Source organism: Oncorhynchus gorbuscha, unplaced genomic scaffold (assembly GCF_021184085.1).
Source record: "Oncorhynchus gorbuscha isolate QuinsamMale2020 ecotype Even-year unplaced genomic scaffold, OgorEven_v1.0 Un_scaffold_1536, whole genome shotgun sequence".
Lineage (NCBI taxonomy): Eukaryota > Metazoa > Chordata > Actinopteri > Salmoniformes > Salmonidae > Oncorhynchus > Oncorhynchus gorbuscha.
Genome location: NW_025746284.1, coordinates 82,501 through 87,500, shown reverse-complemented (window position 1 = coordinate 87,500; position 5,000 = coordinate 82,501). Strand labels below are relative to the sequence as shown.

Below are 5,000 nucleotides of genomic sequence, written 5' to 3'. Positions count from 1 at the left end.
GTGTTTGTGTGTATGACTGTGTTTGTGTGTATGACTGTGTTTGTGTGTATGACTGTGTTTGTGTGTATGACTGTGTTTGTGTGTATGACTGACTGTGTTTGTGTGTATGACTGTGTTTGTGTGTATGACTGTGTTTGTGTGTATGACTGTATGACTGTGTTTGTGTGTATGACTGTGTTTGTGTGTATGACTGTGTTTGTGTGTATGACTGTGTGTGTATTTGTGTGTATGACTGTGTTTGTGTGTATGACTGTGTTTGTGTGTATGACTGTGTTTGTGTGTATGACTGTGTTTGTGTTTGTGTATGACTGTGTTTGTGTGTATGACTGTGTTTGTGTGTATGACTGTGTTTGTGTGTATGACTGTGTTTGTGTGTATGACTGTGTTTGTGTGTATGACTGTGTTTGTGTGTATGACTGTGTTTGTGTGTATGACTGTGTTTGTGTGTATGACTGTGTTTGTGTGTATGACTGTGTTTGTGTGTATGACTGTGTTTGTGTGTATGACTGTGTTTGTGTGTATGACTGTGTTTGTGTGTATGACTGTGTTTGTGTGTATGACTGTGTTTGTGTGTATGACTGTGTTTGTGTGTATGACTGTGTTTGTGTGTATGACTGTTTGTGTGTATGACTGTGTTTGTGTGTATGACTGTGTTTGTGTGTATGACTGTGTTTGTGTGTATGACTGTGTTTGTGTGTATGACTGTGTTTGTGTGTATGACTGTGTTTGTGTGTATGACTGTGTTTGTGTGTATGACTGTGTTTGTGTGTATGACTGTGTGTTTGTGTGTATGACTGTGTTTGTGTGTATGACTGTGTTTGTGTGTATGACTGTGTTTGTGTGTATGACTGTGTTTGTGTGTATGACTGTGTATGACTTGTGTGTATGACTGTGTTTGTGTGTATGACTGTGTTTGTGTGTATGACTGTGTTTGTGTGTATGACTGTGTTTGTGTGTATGACTGTGTTTGTGTGTATGACTGTGTTTGTGTGTATGACTGTGTTTGTGTGTATGACTGTGTTTGTGTGTATGACTGTGTTTGTGTGTATGACTGTGTTTGTGTGTATGACTGTGTTTGTGTGTATGACTGTGTTTGTGTGTATGACTGTGTTTGTGTGTATGACTGTGTTTGTGTGTATGACTGTGTTTGTGTGTATGACTGTGTTTGTGTGTATGACTGTGTTTGTGTGTATGACTGTGTTTGTGTGTATGTGTTTGTGTGTATGACTGTGTTTGTGTGTATGACTGTGTTTGTGTGTATGACTGTGTTTGTGTGTATGACTGTGTTTGTGTGTATGACTGTGTTTGTGTGTATGACTGTGTTTGTGTGTATGACTGTGTTTGTGTGTATGACTGTGTTTGTGTGTATGACTGTGTGACTGTGTTTGTGTGTATGACTGTGTTTGTGTGTATGACTGTGTTTGTGTGTATGACTGTGTTTGTGTGTATGACTGTGTATTGTGTGTGTATGACTGTGTTTGTGTGTATGACTGTGTTTGTGTGTATGACTGTGTTTGTGTGTATGACTGTGTTTGTGTGTATGACTGTGTTTGTGTGTATGACTGTGTTTGTGTGTATATGACTGTGTTTGTGTGTATGACTGTGTTTGTGTGTATGACTGTGTATGACTGTGTTTGTGTGTATGACTGTGTTTGTGTGTATGACTGTGTTTGTGTGTATGACTGTGTGTTTGTGTGTATGACTGTGTTTGTGTGTATGACTGTGTTTGTGTGTATGACTGTGTTTGTGTGTATGACTGTGTTTGTGTGTATGACTGTGTTTGTGTGTATGACTGTGTTTTGTGTGTATGACTGTGTTTGTTTATGACTGTGTATGACTGTGTTTGTGTGTATGACTGTGTTTGTGTGTATGACTGTGTTTGTGTGTATGACTGTGTATGACTGTGTTTGTATGACTGTGTTTGTGTGTATGACTGTGTTTGTGTGTATGACTGTTTGTGTGTATGACTGTGTTTGTGTGTATGACTGTGTTTGTGTGTATGACTGTGTTTGTGTGTATGACTGTGTTTGTGTGTGACTGTGTTTGTGTGTATGACTGTGTTTGTGTGTATGACTGTGTTTGTGTATGTGTGTATGACTGTGTTTGTGTGTATGACTGTGTTTGTGTGTATGACTGTGTTTGTGTGTATGACTGTGTTTGTGTGTATGACTGTGTTTGTGTGTATGACTGTGTTTGTGTGTATGACTGTGTGACTGTGTTTGTGACTGTGTTTGTGTGTATGACTGTGTTTGTGTGTATGACTGTGTTTGTGTGTATGACTGTGTTTGTGTGTATGACTGTGTTTGTGTGTATGACTGTGTTTGTGTGTATGACTGTGTTTGTGTGTATGACTGTGTTTGTGTGTATGACTGTGTGCGGTTCGTAGCTGTTTCAGCCCAGCTGCTGTAGTCGCAGGACAGCTGTTGCTGTCGCAGGCAAATGGCACCCTATTCCCTACATAATGCACTACTTTTGACCAGAACCCAGAGAGACAACAAAGGGAATAGGATTATATGCGTTAAAAACAACAGCTGCACGTCGGTGTTGTAATCCATTTACACAGAACATTGTCCTCTTATTGACTATCTATATATCCTTTTAAATGTTATTTCATGTGTGTTTATGAGTCATTACCATATATAATGTAATATATGCTCATATAGATGACAATGTGTTTTAAGTCGCTCTGGATAAGAGCGTCTGCTAAATGACTTAAATGTAAATGTAAAATGTAATGAGTCATTACCATATATAATTTAATACATGCTCATAGAGATGACAATGTGTTTATGAGTCATTACCATATCTAGTGTCCCACCTCGTCAACAGCCAGTGAAACCGCAGGGTGCCAAATTCAAAACAACAGAAATCTCATAATTAAAATTCTTCAAACATACGAGTATTTTACACCATTTTAAAGATGAACTTGTTGTAAATCCAGCCACATGGTCCTATTTCAAAAAGGCTTTACAACGACAGCAAACCAAACGATTATGTTAGGTCAGAGCCAATTCGCAGAAAAACACAGCCATTTTTCCAGCCAAAGAGAGGAGTCACAAAAATCAGAAATAGAGATGAATGAATCAGTAACCTTTGATGATCTTCATCAGATGACACTCATAGGACTTCATGTTACACAATACATGTATGTTTTGTTCGGTAAAGTTCATATTTATATCCAGAAATCTGAGTTTCCATTGGCGCGTTATGTTCAGTAGTTCCAAAACATCCGGTGATTTTGCAGAGAGCCACATCACTTTACAGAAATACTCATAATAAACATTGATAAAAGATTACAAGTGTTTTTCATGGGATTTGAGATCCACTTCTCCTTAATGCAACCGCTGTGTAAGAATTAAAAAAACTTTATGGAAAAAGCAAACCATGCATTAATCTGAGTACAGCGCTCAGACAACAAATTAAGCCAAACAGATATCCGCCATGTTGGAGTCAACAGAAGTCAGAAATAGCATTATAAATATTCACTTACCTTTGGTGATCTTCATCAGAATGCACTCCCAGGAATCCCAGTTCCACAATAAATGTTTGTTTTGTTTGATACTGTTCATCATTTATGTCCAAATACAGTGCCTTGCGAAAGTATTCGGCCCCCTTGAACTTTGCGACCTTTTGCCACATTTCAGGCTTCAAACATAAAGATATAAAACTGTATTTTGTGAAGAATCAACAATAAGTGGGACACAATCATGAAGTGGAATGACATTTATAGGATATTTCAAACTTTTTTAACAAATCAAAAACTGAAGACTTGGGTGTGCAAAATTATTACAAACCTCAGATTTCCCACTTCCTGGTTGGATTTCTTCTCAGGTTTTTGTCTGCCAAATGAGATCTGTTATACTCATAGACATCTTTCAAACAGTTTTAGAAACTTCAGAGAGTTTTCTATCCAAATATAATTATAATTCTGTGCATATTCTAGCTTTTATGGCTGAGTAGCAGGCAGTTCAATTTGGGCACGCTTTTCATCCAAAATTCCCAATGCTGCCCCTACCCTAGAGAAGTTAATGTCCTGGGAAATGTTCTTGTTTCTTACAACCTCATGCTAATCACATTAGCGCATGTTAGTTCAATTGTCCCGTGGGGGGACCCACCGATCCTGTAGAGGTTTTAAACCTCTCTCTGTGTGTGTGTGTGTGTGTGTGTGTGTGTGTGTGTGTGTGTGTGTGTGTGTGTGTGTGTGTGTGTGTGTGTGTGTGTGTGTGTGTGTGTGTGTGTGTGTGTGTGTGTGTGTGTGTGTGTGTGTGTGTGTGTGTGTTTCTCTGTATCTGCGTCTCCTCAGGTCTGCTAGGCATGGTGGCCCATATGATGTACACCCAGGTTTTCCAGATCACAGTTAGTCTGGGTCCTGAAGACTGGAGACCCCACTCCTGGGACTATGGATGGTCCTTCTGGTCAGTACTCATACTGTCTGTCTGTGTGTTTGGTATGAGTAATGACTGTTCCTCTGGTGAGTACTCATACTGTCTGTCTGTGTGTTTGGTATGAGTAATGACTGTTCCTCTGGTCAGTACTCATACTGTCTGTCTGTCTGTGTGTTTGGTATGAGTAATGACTGTTCCTCTGGTCAGTACTCATACTGTCTGTCTGTGTGTTTGGTATGAGTAATGACTGTTCCTCTGGTCAGTACTCATACTGTCTGTCTGTGTGTTTGGTATGAGTAATGACTGTTCCTCTGGTCAGTACTCATACTGTCTGTCTGTCTGTGTGTTTGGTATGAGTAATGACTGTTCCTCTGGTCAGTACTCATACTGTCTGTCTGTGTGTTTGGTATGAGTAATGACTGTTCCCCTGGTCAGTACTCATACTGTCTGTCTGTGTGTTTGGTATGAGTGATGACTGTCCTTCTGGTCAGTACTCATACTGTCTGTCTGTGTGTTTGGTATGAGTAATGACTGTCCTTCTGGTCAGTACTCATACTGTCTGTCTGTGTGTTTGGTATGAGTGATTACTGTCCTTCTGGTCAGTACTCATACTGT

General features: G+C 39.4%; 1 pseudogene; it reads left to right on the top strand.

Moving 5' to 3' along the window:
• The window catches only part of LOC124023191, a 39,918-nt pseudogene that overhangs the window by 31,916 nt on the left and 3,002 nt on the right, over positions 1-5,000 (top strand).